General features: G+C 31.6%; 1 protein-coding gene across 1 annotated transcript in view; it reads left to right on the top strand.

Moving 5' to 3' along the window:
• LOC125775402 (uncharacterized) overlaps positions 1–17,088 on the top strand; it is a 335,512-nt gene that overhangs the window by 256,214 nt on the left and 62,210 nt on the right. The window lies entirely within an intron of this gene.

Here is a 17,088-nt window from a genome sequence, read left to right as displayed (position 1 = left end):
TATTTTTATATTCTTCCTTTTTGTTTTAAATAGACGTAAATGTTGGCTCAACCGTTTAGGTGTTTCCAATGAAACACGTAAACATATTTTTGCCTGAGAGCGGCATTTTTCGGCAAAAATGCGCCTTGAAAAGCGATTGCGTTCGAGGGCCGTTCCCGATATCAATTTAAAAGTTGAGCCTACATTTGACGTCCCAAATTCTGATGTAAAAGATACAATTTTATTGGGTTTTGAAGATTTTGCTCCCCAAGTTGAAGAAGCTGTCTCAAATGCACACAATGCATCGAGACAGCTTTTTCCAATTATTGAAAGTGAGATAGAAGATGAAATTTTAGAGCCTCTTCCATTTTTTGAGGAGGATATATCTCTTAATTTTGATAAGGCCGCGCAAACAGGTAGGGGTCTGACAGCAGGTACAGAAAGGAAGAAGAAATTGAGGGAAGAGAATAGGGTTTTGAAAATAAAGTTAGGAGTTTAAAGGCCCAGTTAGTTGAAATGGCCGCAGAGTTAGAAAGATGTAGGGAACAGCTAAGGAATAGCTCATTTAGGGAACAATCAGACCCTCTTTCTTTAGTTTGTAGTAAAGTTCCTCCTCAATTAGGTGCTTGCATTAGGAGTAGTTTTATAAATAGTAATCGCCGTACCCATGGTCGGCGATATGAAAATTTTTTGAAAACGATAGCTTTGGGTGTTTTTTTTCTATCGCCAGTTGCTTATCGGCACTTAAAGCACCAATTAGATTTTCCATCCGAAAGTACTTTGGAAAACTTTGTTACAGACTGACCCCGTTTCCCAGGTTGCACCCACAGTAGCATAAAATCGTTAGAGATTAGGAGTAGGGGATTCACTTTCGAACAAAAGTTCGTGTCGGTTTCATGTGATGAAATGTCACTGAAATGTCATTTGCAGTATAATAGGAAATTCGATAGGGTGATAGGTATTGAGGATTATGGCGATGAAAATCGCACTTCTAGATTAGCAACTACTGCAATGACTATAATGGTGCAAGGTATAGGTGGAGAGCCTTGGTCCCACCCTTTAGCTTACTTTTTCGTAAAAGGTTCCTGCAAAGGGGATGTCCTCAAGAAATACATTCTTGAAGCCATCACCCAACTCCAAAATATAGGACTAATTCCTTGCCATTTTGTTTGCGACCAGGGCACCAATTTTCAGAATTTCGCTAGTTTGTTAGGTGTTTCAGCGTCACGGCCTTTTTTTAATGTTAATGGCAAGGAAGTGCATTTTTTTTACGATAGCCCCCATTTGATAAAAAGTAGTCGTAACTGTTTACAAAATTTAAAAAATACGGTTTTCTTTAAAAATAGTCGGGTAAGTTGGTCGGATATTGTTCATTTTTATGAAACCGACTCTAAGTCGAGTTATCGGTGTGCGCATAAATTAACCGATGCTCATATTTATCCAAATACCTTCCAAAAAATGAAGGTTAAATTCGCGTCTCAAGTATTGAGTAATACGGTCGCTTCTGGTATGTTGTCCCTATATAGCTCGGGATCCTTAAGCTCGAATAGTAGGAGCTTTATTAATACCGCGGAATTCGTTTCGTTTTTTAATAAATTATTCGATATTTTAAATAGCAGTTTCGTTGAGGCTGTTGTACCCACTAAAAAAGTGTTTGTAGGTTCCCCTGAACAGTTAGAGTTTTTAAATGAGGCAGAACAAATTTTAAAAACTATTCGCGTCGTAGACGATTTAGGAAGCAACACAACTAATAATTTTAATTTTATAAAGGGGTGGGTGTTAAATATTAACAGTTTAAGACGATTGTGGCGATTTTTGTCACACTCAGGTTTTCCGTACTTGAAGACGAGACGACTATGTCAGGACAGTTTAGAACATTTTTTTGGGCAGATTCGAAGTAGAGGAGGTACTAGGTCTAGTTTGTTTAGGAAATCGTGGGGCTTACGTTACGTAAACGTCGTAACAAAAGGAAACTGTGAGCTGCCTTTAGAATCTGATGCTACAGTAATTTCGGAACATAGTAATAATGTTCTACTTAATGTGTGTAATGATTCACTATTGAATGACCTTTCTTGGCAGGATTTTCAAGGTTTACCACGGCCTGAGCACTCTCTCGTTAGATCAATCGCATTAGATAGTAGTTTAGAAATTAATTTTTTGAAAGAAAATGCGTTTAGCTACTTTTGCGGCTATTTTTATTTAAAAATTTTCAAACTGCACACATGTTCCCTGCCTTTACCATATTTAGGAGATGAAATTCCTTCGGACGAATTCATCTTCATGCATCAAAATCAAATAGACAAATGCAACTTAGTCAAGCCGCCTGAGGATTTTATTGCATTTGTAAAAATTTTGGAAACCAAATTTTTAGAAGAATTCGACAGTAATTGTCATAAAATAGGATTAGCAGATACTCTTTTTAATAAAATGAAAGATGTTAGGCCCTTTTTGTGTTGCGATAATTGTGATCCAAAAATAGTTTTAGCCCTTTTTATTAGAATTAGAATATATTTTTAACAAAATTTTTAAATAAAGACCTTTCTGTCCCTAATTTTAAAAATAAAATTTTGTGTGTTTCACACCTATAGGTTTCCATTTTTTTTTTATTTTTTAGTGGTTACAATAAGCGAACTTAAACTTACGATAGAAAATAAAAAAGTAAAAATTTTGTAAACAGTTAGGATAAAGAGGCTCTAAAATAAGAAAGCAATTTTTTTTAAGGAAAATTAGAATTTGGGATGTAAATGTAGGCATTTGTATATATGTAAATATTTATATAACTGTGATATTTTAATATATTTTTTATATGAATTGTTATTGTTTTGTTTTAATCGTTATATGTATAATTTTATCGTTTTGTTTTTTTTTTCGTTATACATTAATGAATTGTTATCGTTTTGTTGATTTATGTAAATAAATTTATTAATGGGTGATATAGGCCTAAAGGGGAACCGAGCACCCAAAACTAACTTCGGTAACGCGCCGTTTTGCATACCTCCTGGGTGGTGTGGAAAGTGCAATTGGGCATTTTAATTTAAATGCCCAAAAATTTTTGTTTTGTTCGATCTGGCCACACTGGAAAATGTTATAAAAAACGCTTATTTTGAGGCGCTCTCACACTGGAATAAGTTGGGCATCCCATTATCCCTGATATATACATATGTACATATTTGCATACATATTTCTTTGCAGGCCTTTAAAAGTTTTGATAACATATGTACATATTAGAGATGAGCGATATTGTGATTTTTAGATATCTGTGATTTCAGTGATTGCTATTTTTAAATCACTGTGATTTTATATTGCTATTGCGATCGCAACTAAGTCGACGTTCAAAAGTCGTTGTTGCTGTTGTAGCGGCAGATTCTGCCAATTTGACACCGTTTGGCCGAATAAAAGTCCGGGTCTGTTCCACTTACGTATACCCGACTGTCGTGGGAACGACGGAAACATTTGGTCGTTATTGGCGGCAAATTCTCTTTTGGCTCCTGTAACTCGAGTCAAGTTTTTCCGCCTTTCTTTTCACTACATTTTCGCAAATGTTGGAGCGGTTCGGCTACCTGACACTTAGCATAGTTCATTTGTATGTTGGTATGATGGTTTCACACATTTCTTAGAAGGAATTACCATTAGTGTGGTTGATAATTTGTTTGTTTAGAATACCCGCTTTTAATATTTTCAAGTCCAAATAATTAACGCGAGTTTCCTAATCTTTGGGAAAATATTAAAAACCCGTAATTTTTTCATTCCATCATTTTTTCTGAAATTCATTAGTTACAATTCTTGTTTTCATCACAAAAAGCTTTCAAATTTGGTTTTAACAATAAGTAAAATTAAAAAATTGCATTGAAACAAATTAAAATATTCCATTTTGATTATATTTCATCTACCATTTCAAACATCACACTTCACTTATTTTCCTTGATACATTTCCTGCCATTATTAAAAATTATAAGAACGTTACACTCAAAACTTCAAACCGCTATGACGAAAAATAGCATATACGATATATACAATACCCTGAAGAAAGTTGTTACTTTTCTGCTATTTGCTATTGTGATCGTAATTCACAGGTTCGAACTGCGATCACAGTTTCGAACTGCGATCACAGTTTCGAACTGCGATCGCAATCGCAGTTCATAGAAGCGAACTGCTATTTATAAAAAGTGATCGCAGTTGCGATTTGCGATTTTTCAATCACAGTGAAAAAATCACCGGTAGTGAAATATCGCTCATCACTAGTACATATTAAAAGACCAAGCGGTCGCGCATATTCACGTACATACATATATGTAAATATGTACACTCAATGCCTCATGCATAATTTCCGTTGGCACGGACAACCAATGGCGAAGCTCACATTTTTTGCTTTCATGTCAAAGAGTCAATGCGTCGAAAAACTGACGTGACGACAAAGCGTCCAAACATTGTGTTGTTGGTAGAAAATCCGAGCTGTGCCGAAAACACAAACGAACGATCGCCAACTGCCACTGCTTCCCTTCCCGCTGAATCAGCTTCGCATACAAACCAGCGTAGATATGTATATTTGTGTGTCGGCTTGCATACACATCGACGTAGATTTTTGCAAGCCGCGTAAAAATATTTTTTACATTCCTTGACATATACAGTCAATCCCGGTTATGTGCCACAATCAAAGATACAGATGTTTGTGGTTTGTAAAAATAAAAAAATAATATGGTACATAAGCGACTGCGGATATTTAACCGAGTCGTACTTAAAACAATAGTTTGAATGTATTTCAAAAAATAAACCGTAAGAAGCTCCAAGATATAGGCAGTTAAGAGGGAGGATTTTCATTTAAGCGGAGTACTACTTAACCGGGAATCACTGTACACATAAATCAGAGGAATATTGAATATTTTCTTTGACACTTTTCTAGACGAGAAAATCGACAAACGAACTATGTTGTCAATTTATTCTAATATATTTGAGTACTTATATTTGCGGGGTTGTCACTTTTTCTTTCTCATACGAATATCAGAAACTGTTAAATTTACGATTTTTAGCTTTTGCCATCGTCGCGAAAAGACGCTTGTAGGCAAAGGCATGCTCCGGGATATGTAATGGTGTCTACTTTTATGAATGAAGCGAGTTTGCCTGTTGAAAGTGCGCTTGCGTTCATGAATGAAAATATTGTTGCTGTGTGTTTTTCTATAAATTTGGGCATCGACCATTTGACTGCCATATTGACTGGTGACGCTGCTGATGCTATATTAGACGATTGTTGTTTTTGTAGCAGCTTTTACGCACTATATTTGGTACCCAATTTTCGTTCACTATAACATTTTGGTTGAAGTATGTACATCTCGTATGTTTGAACAAAATCAGTACTGAATTTTCCTCTTTTTTATGTGTTGAGACATATTGACCACAGCAGTAGCAAAAGCTATTTATATCTGGCTTGCACAGTTCCATATTTTGTTCTCTTTTGTTCACTTTTAAAAAATTTGAGAAAAATTACTTTTACTGTTCGCGATCGTCGGCACTTGTTGAATGACAAAAATCACAGAACCAGTGTGAGAAAGAGAAGAAGTATAATGACAATGCATGTTTTATGTGAACATTACAGAACCAGTGTTGCTGGATTTTTTATGAATTAAAAAAAAAAATATTTAAATTTTTAGGAAAAAATACTTTTTTCCCTTCATACATTCTTTTTTAACTTCGAAAGTGTTGCACATATAGGATAACGGTATAGAAACAGATTAGAGAAACTGTAATTCTTAATTTTTCTAAATTTGTTTCATCAAAACAGAAAACAAAGACAAAATACTTACCCACATACCTATAGTATATATGTATATACAAATAAGGCGCAAAATTTTAAAGCACCTTAAAACTAGACAAGAACAAATATTTGGGCGCGAACAAATCTACAACAACACTAAATAATAAAACAACAAAACGGGCGCGAATTTTAAAAATAAAACCACAAGCAACAACACCTTCAAGAGCTGGAACAATAGAGGAGAATTGGCGATAAAAAGGGGCATGTACATACACACGTTACCCCTAAATCAAAGTGAGCGCATCAATTTCACTTTATATTTAATACTAGAACTCCGTTTCGCCACCAGATGGCTTCGTTTTATGTAACATTTAGTTTAGTGATTAAAAGATGAAGAAAAAAAATTTTTTGTTTTATATTTGAAAAGCAAAAATTATATTTCATTTAACAACAGTAATTAATTCATTTCGATTACAAAAATGAAGTGTTATTTAGTTGAACTTCTCTAAGTAAATGAAAATGAAACCTTTTTTGGTCTGACGTTAACACAAAAAAAGCGGATGGTTTCCCAACTCGTGAACACGCAACATATAATTACCCATGTGAAAAACAATGATTTTCTAAATTTATGGCGTGAACACTAAGCGATTGGCCTTGCGACTTGTTAATTGTCATTGCGAACGCAAGGCGAACTGGAAATTGCAATCGTTTGAAGTCAAACGGAAGATCAGTCGGAATCATTGGTATTCGAGGAATACATACATTTTCACCTGCGTACTATCCGTTAATAATGGTTGCCTCAATCAAATTCGGCATAAGTCTTTTTACCGAAAGTCGAGTACCGTTGCAAAGTCACGATGGATTCAAATTACGCAATATTATAATAACTGTACCAACTTTGAATTGCAAGTTATGTGGTGGAAATCCTGGTAAATCCAGAGTCAAAAACTCCGTTGGATAATTTACTACATCATCGGGATTTGTTATGGAATCAACGGATATGTATGTCACCAAATCGCCAGCAATTTAGATAGAATGGTGAAATTCAGTGCGTGTACATCATTATTCTTTGCGGCAAGAATTCCTCGTTGACCAAGCATAATTTTTATAATTCTCACTAAAGTTTTGGAAAACATTTTCAATATGAGCTAATTGTGAGTCTACAAATCGGCAAAAGTCGTTAGTAAGAGTAAATAATCCAGATGTCGCATCAACTGGAACTTTTCCATTTCCAACAGCTAACAATTGTTTGGAAAATCGTGCAGCACTTTGATCATTTTGAAGTTGAACTCTCATATTAGTCGTTAGCGATAATGTTTTTACGTTATTCCATAAAGGTGATGCCTTCAGTCAAGCATTCAATTCATCTGTAGGCGTTCCACGGGACATTACTGGCAACGTCTGCCTGAAATCGCCTGCCAACAATATCATCAAACCGCCAAAGATGTTGTTATTTCGCCGAAGATCCTTCAGTGTGAAGTTAAGTGCTTCAAGTGATATCTTATGTGCCATTGTGCACTCATCCCAAACAATAAGCTGGCATTGCATCAACAATTTTCCCATTGCACTGGATCGGGAATTATTGCATGTTGGAGTATCAATTGTGTTTAAATAGACCGCCATCTAGAAGAGTCGACGCAATTCCAGACGTTGTTAACGCCAAAGCTTTGTCACATCTTGATCGAATAGTGGCCAAAATCAATGAAATGACAAATGTTTTCCCTATTCCTCCAGGTGCGCCCAGGAAGAATAGACCACCGTTATTATTGTCCACCGCTTGCATTAATGTCTCGTATACTTGTTTTTGTAGTTGTGCAGCTGCCTCAATACCTGTGTCCCTAAGAACGTGTGTATTTTAATATTTGACAGATATCGCTTGCATTCTGTCGTGCTCAATGTGTTCAGCACTTGACTCTTTGACAAAACGCAAGTTTCGGCCATTGGTTGACCGTGACAACGGAGATGCGAAAGAAGCGTGCGACACTTGTCATTATGAATGTACATATGTGCATACATATGTATGTAGATGGCTCGCATTTGCTTTCGTAAACATACAGGCAAATGTGCCAAAGAAATAATATTTGTACATATGCATGTGTCATAGAAATTCTATTGGTACAAATATGGAAATGATAACGCAATAATGCGAATATGCAAATTTCATGAAGGTCATCAATTTTCTTCTTCACTCTTAATAGTCGAAATAAATATAATTTATTTAAAATATTAATTTATTTAAAATTTAAAAAATTAAATTAAAGAAAAATAAAATTAAAATAACGTTTCCTAATTTTTCCCGATTTTGTAAAAATAATTAAAACTTTTACCATTTTCCAGAAAACAATGTATCATATAATACAAAATAAGCACGCATATGTGACTCAGGGAATATTTTGTATATTTTTCTTCAAAGCATTTCTCTTTATTTATTCTGGCATGAATTAAGTCGTTTACATATATTTTTGCCACTGCACGTGCTTAATTCTGCTAAATATCAGCGACAACGGCGAATTCCTTACTTTGATTCTATCGGCTCTGTTAGCCGCCAAATCGAACATCATACAGAATTCAATTTGCATCTTCTCTATACTTTACATTCTCTGGCTCGATGCGCTTTTCAGACTTCATCGCAAACAACGGCCACGGCGCTATGGCGGTTTTGATTACTGTTTGAATTTTTTAATTCGTAATATCTTTTGAATGGAAAGTCCAATTAAAATAATTTAAAAACTATTTTATAGGTAGTTAAATGCTCTTGACCATAAAATAATTTATTTGGATAAGGATTAATATAAACACATAAACAGCATGGTTTGAATTTGGTTAGCATTTTCATTAATGTTTAAAATGAAAAAAGTTGTTGTAATGACATAACTACAATAGTTGGACATATGCTACCGCGGAGTTTTTTGTTGGCATTATGATGTTCTTCAATATTGTTGTACATTATTTTGTTCTATCGCTAATAGTTTCGGCAGCGCATTCGACGAAAGACATTTTAAGACTCATTTTTCTACACCTTCGGTTGTATTGTTCAAATTTTGCCAAGAATCCCTAATTTTTTTCAAAATGAAATGTAGCCTATGTGAAATTGGAAAAATGTAGTATTCTATTGGTGAAAGAATTTTTTAAATCGGCCCAGTACTTGTTGCGCCTATTCATTACAAACATACACACATAGGTACAAATCTTTCCTCTTTATAATATTAATGTAGATATGCACATAAATATGTACATATGTATGTTTTAAGTTACGGGTTTTCCTATTTATAAACCCAACAAAAAATCAGTACCCAAACTGTAATAATTCATGTCTTTAATTCAAATTGCCGTATTATTAAAAATAGTTAAATCAAGTATATAAATACAGCTTGGTATTCCAAATATAAATTTTCCCAGCAATACCCCTTTTGTTTAACAACAACAATAAGCAGGATTGCATAAATCCAAATATCAAATTAAATGCGAAGAGAGGAAAACAAATAAAATACAAACATACATATGTATATGCATATTAAAATACTATACAAAAACTAACTACCTAACAAGTGTAATTGCTATATTTATATATTAAAATACATACATAAGAGGACAATGGAAAATACAATTTTTTTCTGTTCCGTTTTCGAGAGAGAGGCTCTCTATTGTGAAAGAATATAAACATACGGCATACAAACTGTCTGTGCTGAAATAAATGACGAGGGAAAATTAACAATATTACAAATTGTTAAAACATATGCAAATTAATTCACGCAACGAGGGAATTTAAAAAAATATATATATATTTTACATCCGCGAACGCGCGGATTAAATGAGAACACTTGTGGTTATGGCGGATTGCAAGATACAAATCAAATCTTTATTTCTAAAATACTAGTATTTATACAATTTGGTTTTATTTACTAAAAGTTAAAGCTGAAGTGTAAGCATCAGCTTCATTGAATCCAGAACAAAGAGTTAAATTACAATTTTAGCTGTGACAGCAAATTCCAACAGAACGTTAAGTGGTTTATTTACGATTGTTATTGTTATGCCTTCTTGTGAGGGCGAGCGATATGGATTTTTGGATACAGAACGGAAAAAGCATATCGAATTCTTAAATAATCAAAAACGTTAATTATATTTCTAATTTATGAAGCAGTGTAATTGCAGAGTGTAAAGATAATTTTGTTTACAGTTACTGGTAAGGTTTCTATGCGGAGGCTATCGTTAACTCCCCCCTTCCTAAAATGAATCGTCCCCGATTCACTATTATTTTGAGTTAATTTATATATTTGATCTAAAAGAGCATTATAAGTGATTTCTTGAAATTGCGCATTTTCGATTGGTTTGGGAATTGCGCGAGATTTTTTAATTTTAGTATTAAGTAAGTTATGAAAATTATTCCCAAGATTAAAATTATATACCAAAAATATGAATGTACTGTTATGTTCTTGTTCCGTTCTGCTAAAATATTTAAATTATCTAGTTTTAACAGTTTATTGGTTGTTTCAAAATATTCTAATATTTCAAAATTATTAATGTGGTTATTTTTAAAATAATTCCAAATTTTTACTTCAATGTTTTCATAAGATTGATTATTTATTACAGTATAATTTTCAAATGTTATTAAATATGTTCCATTTAATGTTTGAATATCTACAATATTTTTCCTGAAACTAATATCGCTTCTAATTTAATTTCTTCAGTTTGTAAGTTTTTTTTCTTTTAATTTATTACATTTTCCTTGTTTTTTATTTAAAATTTCTGACAAACATGTGCTTTTCTTATTTAGTTTACAATAGGTTTTTGAAATTTCTCTTTTACAATTCTGAATATTAAAAAATTTATTATTACAGTATATTATGTTCTGGTCAATAATAAGTTTACCATCTAATTGAGCTATGGCTCTTACATCGTAGTACTTACATGTTAGTTGTATTTATTTTAGGATATTTAATATAAATTATAATTATGTCTCCTTTTTGGGCTATTTTAAATTTAGAAATTTCCATTAAATCTGTTATAGTCATAATACCGTGTTGGTAATATGTTATGTTTTTTAATTCATCATAATGTAAAATTGTTGGATTTAAAATTCCAATTTTACCAAAAGTTATTGTATTTATTAAATTTTGCAGTTCATGTATAATATATTAATTTCGTTTTCTTTTTATTTTCCTGTTTGTGGTATCGCCTTTAATATTATTTACTGTTTCAGTTAATTCTGTTATTATTTTAAAAATTTCTGAATTTGTTGTAAATTGCTTATTGTTGTTTATTACCAGTTCGTCCAATTTGTTATTAATTTTTACAATGTCGTCATAGTCTGGTGTACCAGCTATCCATTTCCAAAGCGTTCCTAATTCATTTATACCCCTTTTTTGCCGAAAATTGGTTTGTTTTAATTGTTCTAATAGAGTTTTAATTATACAAATTTCAGATTCTGTTTCCTGTGTAATAATTCCTAAACTATCGTGATTTTGTTCGTTAATACTGTAAAAATTTCTATTTTCGTCTGCTATTATATTTTCAAAATAAGATAAATTAGTAATGTGGAATAGGTCCCCGTATTCTTCATAAATGGAAACATCTCCATTTTCGATAAGTACGTAGTCTTGTCGGGTATAGTCTATAACATCAGCGGCTGCTGAGCTGATTAATGCAGTCAAAATTAAAATGATCATATTGGAAACCTATAATAATTATGATTTTATATTATCTTTATGAATAATTCTATTTCTATTATTAATTATTATTTTATTCTCTTAATTTTCCTTAACTTGCCGTTTTTTATATCTAGGTTCTAATTTATTTCTCTCTCCTATTATTTTCTCGTAAATGATTTGGCCGGGATGATATTGCTTATCTGACCTCTGTTTATTATGAAACGTTAGCATTTTTTCCTGTGCTTGCTTTAAAGTTGTTGGCAGATTTTCATGGTTTATTTTATTATAAAGTACTTCATTTGGTTTAAAATTTGTTACTGAATGTATTGTTGAATTGTATTTTTGTGCTGCTCTAAGTATTGTTTCCAAATTACTGACAATATTATATTCTTCTTTTATACATCTGGCTATTTCAATTATTTGTTGGATGGACTCTTTCAACTTGTCCGTTAGTTATGCTGTCACAAAAATAAATTTCAATATTTAACCTTTGCATTAAGGATTTCAATGTTGGTGTGGTAAAGCTTGGTTCGTTGTCTAAAGTAATTTGTTTTACATCTGTGAAGCTTTGAAGCAATTCTAAAACCTTTTCTTCAATATTTGATTTATCTTCCACATGTTTTAATACTAAAAATTTTGAATAAGCATCTATACATGCGATTTGAGTTTTTGTGTGTAGAAAATGTCTAAATGAAGTTGTTCCCCTTCTTTTTCTGGAATTGGGGCTTTGCCTATTTGTATTTTATTGGGATGACGATCATATTTATTTTTATTGCATATCATACAATTTCGAACGTATTCTTTCATTCTTTTCCTCATTTCTGGCCAGTAATATAATTTTTCAATTTGTTTCATATTTTCATTATAGCTTCGATGAGCTCTATTATGGGTTTGTTCGACTGATCTTTTTCCATTGGAAAAAGTTTTGTAAATACAAATTTGTTCTAAAAAGTTTGTTTGAGAGTTTCTTGGACTTCATGCAAATCTTCAACGGTGCAGTGAATCCCTGTCACTAGTTTTGGCTGAATATATGTAGGATTGCTCACGTTGGGCCTCCGACTTGTAGGAAGGCTTGCGTTGAGCCTCCGGTGACAAGTATAGCAGACAGCCAACCGACCGATATATAATTATAAACTGATGCACACAAATAAATCGTATCAATCTCGCTTCACAAATATATTTTTCTTTATTTAATTTCACTTTATTCACTATAACTTTACAAGTGTTCAATTTCTGTTCTTAAATGTTTAACTGGCGCTTTACAATATAACTCTAAGTAGCTAATACTTTACTGGTCGCCGTCCGCTATTCAAGTGCCGTCCGTTATTGGTTTTTTTCCGTTCCCGTCCCCTTTTCGTTCAGTCAGTTTTGTCGCGTGTCAAAAATGTCCAGTCCGCACGGTTGCATTTCTTATTCCTACATATATTCTTTCAAAATTGTTACTAAAGTTTCTACTGTATCAAATTCTATTAAATGCCTTTTATTTCCAAAGGTTTCAATTAACTCATATACAGTAAATCTGTTCTTACACAATATTATTTGTTGTTTAAATTGATTTATGGGTTTTTGTGTTTCTTGTATTTGAACGCTTTCACTACTCTGTGCTGAGTGTTGAGATTCCTGACTCTGGGAATCATCGGAAATGTTTTATCATTCAAGACGAGACAATGCGTCAACTATAATATTGGATTTACCGGGTTGATATACAAATTTTGGAGAAAATTCTTCTGTTATTGCGTGCCATCTTTTCATTTTTGGATTAGGATTGCGGGGTGATAAAGCAAATGTTAATGGTTGGTGATCAGTGTGTATTTCCAAATTGGTTACACCATAGAGGTAATTTCGTAGATTTTTTAATGACCAAACAATGCCATAAAGCTCTTTTTCATTAGTTGCATAATTTCTTTCTGTTTTATTAAGAGTTTTTGAAATGAAGGTTATTGGTTTACCCCCTTGTGATAATACCGCACCCATTGCAACGTTAGATGCAGCGGTAGTTAATACAAATGGCGGTTTTGATTACTGTTTGAATTTTTTAATTCGTAATATCTTTTGAATGGAAAGTCCAATTAAAATAATTTAAAAACTATTTTATAGGTAGTTAAATGCTCTTGACCATAAAATAATTTATTTGGATAAGGATTAATATAAACACATAAACAGCATGGTTTGAATTTGGTTAGCATTTTCATTAATGTTTAAAATGAAAAAAGTTGTTGTAATGACATAACTACAATAGTTGGACATATGCTACCGCGGAGTTTTTTGTTGGCATTATGATGTTCTTCAATATTGTTGTACATTATTTTGTTCTATCGCTAATAGTTTCGGCAGCGCATTCGACGAAAGACATTTTAAGACTCATTTTTCTACACCTTCGGTTGTATTGTTCAAATTTTGCCAAGAATCCCTAATTTTTTTCAAAATGAAATGTAGCCTATGTGAAATTGGAAAAATGTAGTATTCTATTGGTGAAAGAATTTTTTAAATCGGCCCAGTACTTGTTGCGCCTATTCATTACAAACATACACACATAGGTACAAATCTTTCCTCTTTATAATATTAATGTAGATATGCACATAAATATGTACATATGTATGTTTTAAGTTACGGGTTTTCCTATTTATAAACCCAACAAAAAATCAGTACCCAAACTGTAATAATTCATGTCTTTAATTCAAATTGCCGTATTATTAAAAATAGTTAAATCAAGTATATAAATACAGCTTGGTATTCCAAATATAAATTTTCCCAGCAATACCCCTTTTGTTTAACAACAACAATAAGCAGGATTGCATAAATCCAAATATCAAATTAAATGCGAAGAGAGGAAAACAAATAAAATACAAACATACATATGTATATGCATATTAAAATACTATACAAAAACTAACTACCTAACAAGTGTAATTGCTATATTTATATATTAAAATACATACATAAGAGGACAATGGAAAATACAATTTTTTTCTGTTCCGTTTTCGAGAGAGAGGCTCTCTATTGTGAAAGAATATAAACATACGGCATACAAACTGTCTGTGCTGAAATAAATGACGAGGGAAAATTAACAATATTACAAATTGTTAAAACATATGCAAATTAATTCACGCAACGAGGGAATTTAAAAAAATATATATATATTTTACATCCGCGAACGCGCGGATTAAATGAGAACACTTGTGGTTATGGCGGATTGCAAGATACAAATCAAATCTTTATTTCTAAAATACTAGTATTTATACAATTTGGTTTTATTTACTAAAAGTTAAAGCTGAAGTGTAAGCATCAGCTTCATTGAATCCAGAACAAAGAGTTAAATTACAATTTTAGCTGTGACAGCAAATTCCAACAGAACGTTAAGTGGTTTATTTACGATTGTTATTGTTATGCCTTCTTGTGAGGGCGAGCGATATGGATTTTTGGATACAGAACGGAAAAAGCATATCGAATTCTTAAATAATCAAAAACGTTAATTATATTTCTAATTTATGAAGCAGTGTAATTGCAGAGTGTAAAGATAATTTTGTTTACAGTTACTGGTAAGGTTTCTATGCGGAGGCTATCGTTAACTCCCCCCTTCCTAAAATGAATCGTCCCCGATTCACTATTATTTTGAGTTAATTTATATATTTGATCTAAAAGAGCATTATAACTGATTTCTTGAAATTGCGCATTTTCGATTGGTTTGGGAATTGCGCGAGATTTTTTAATTTTAGTATTAAGTAAGTTATGAAAATTATTCCCAAGATTAAAATTATATACCAAAAATATGAATGTACTGTTATGTTCTTGTTCCGTTCTGCTAAAATATTTAAATTATCTAGTTTTAACAGTTTATTGGTTGTTTCAAAATATTCTAATATTTCAAAATTATTAATGTGGTTATTTTTAAAATAATTCCAAATTTTTACTTCAATGTTTTCATAAGATTGATTATTTATTACAGTATAATTTTCAAATGTTATTAAATATGTTCCATTTAATGTTTGAATATCTACAATATTTTTCCTGAAACTAATATCGCTTCTAATTTAATTTCTTCAGTTTGTAAGTTTTTTTTCTTTTAATTTATTACATTTTCCTTGTTTTTTATTTAAAATTTCTGACAAACATGTGCTTTTCTTATTTAGTTTACAATAGGTTTTTGAAATTTCTCTTTTACAATTCTGAATATTAAAAAATTTATTATTACAGTATATTATGTTCTGGTCAATAATAAGTTTACCATCTAATTGAGCTATGGCTCTTACATCGTAGTACTTACATGTTAGTTGTATTTATTTTAGGATATTTAATATAAATTATAATTATGTCTCCTTTTTGGGCTATTTTAAATTTAGAAATTTCCATTAAATCTGTTATAGTCATAATACCGTGCTGGTAATATGTTATGTTTTTTAATTCATCATAATGTAAAATTGTTGGATTTAAAATTCCAATTTTACCAAAAGTTATTGTATTTATTAAATTTTGCAGTTCATGTATAATATATTAATTTCGTTTTCTTTTTATTTTCCTGTTTGTGGTATCGCCTTTAATATTATTTACTGTTTCAGTTAATTCTGTTATTATTTTAAAAATTTCTGAATTTGTTGTAAATTGCTTATTGTTGTTTATTACCAGTTCGTCCAATTTGTTATTAATTTTTACAATGTCGTCATAGTCTGGTGTACCAGCTATCCATTTCCAAAGCGTTCCTAATTCATTTATACCCCTTTTTTGCCGAAAATTGGTTTGTTTTAATTGTTCTAATAGAGTTTTAATTATACAAATTTCAGATTCTGTTTCCTGTGTAATAATTCCTAAACTATCGTGATTTTGTTCGTTAATACTGTAAAAATTTCTATTTTCGTCTGCTATTATATTTTCAAAATAAGATAAATTAGTAATGTGGAATAGGTCCCCGTATTCTTCATAAATGGAAACATCTCCATTTTCGATAAGTACGTAGTCTTGTCGGGTATAGTCTATAACATCAGCGGCTGCTGAGCTGATTAATGCAGTCAAAATTAAAATGATCATATTGGAAACCTATAATAATTATGATTTTATATTATCTTTATGAATAATTCTATTTCTATTATTAATTATTATTTTATTCTCTTAATTTTCCTTAACTTGCCGTTTTTTATATCTAGGTTCTAATTTATTTCTCTCTCCTATTATTTTCTCGTAAATGATTTGGCCGGGATGATATTGCTTATATGACCTCTGTTTATTATTAAACGTTATCATTTTTTCCTGTGCTTGCTTTAAAGTTGTTGGCAGATTTTCATGGTTTATTTTATTATAAAGTACTTCATTTGGTTTAAAATTTGTTACTGAATGTATTGTTGAATTGTATTTTTGTGCTGCTCTAAGTATTGTTTCCAAATTACTGACAATATTATATTCTTCTTTTATACATCTGGCTATTTCAATTATTTGTTGGATGGACTCTTTCAACTTGTCCGTTAGTTATGCTGTCACAAAAATAAATTTCAATATTTAACCTTTGCATTAAGGATTTCAATGTTGGTGTGGTAAAGCTTGGTTCGTTGTCTAAAGTAATTTGTTTTACATCTGTGAAGCTTTGAAGCAATTCTAAAACCTTTTCTTCAATATTTGATTTATCTTCCACATGTTTTAATACTAAAAATTTTGAATAAGCATCTATACATGCGATTTGAGTTTTTGTGTGTAGAAAATGTCTAAATGAAGTTGTTCCCCTTC

Source organism: Bactrocera dorsalis, chromosome 1 (assembly GCF_023373825.1).
Source record: "Bactrocera dorsalis isolate Fly_Bdor chromosome 1, ASM2337382v1, whole genome shotgun sequence".
Taxonomy (NCBI): Eukaryota; Metazoa; Arthropoda; class Insecta; order Diptera; family Tephritidae; genus Bactrocera; species Bactrocera dorsalis.
Note: the sequence above shows the minus strand (reverse complement) of the source record. Positions and strands in the feature narration are given on the sequence as shown.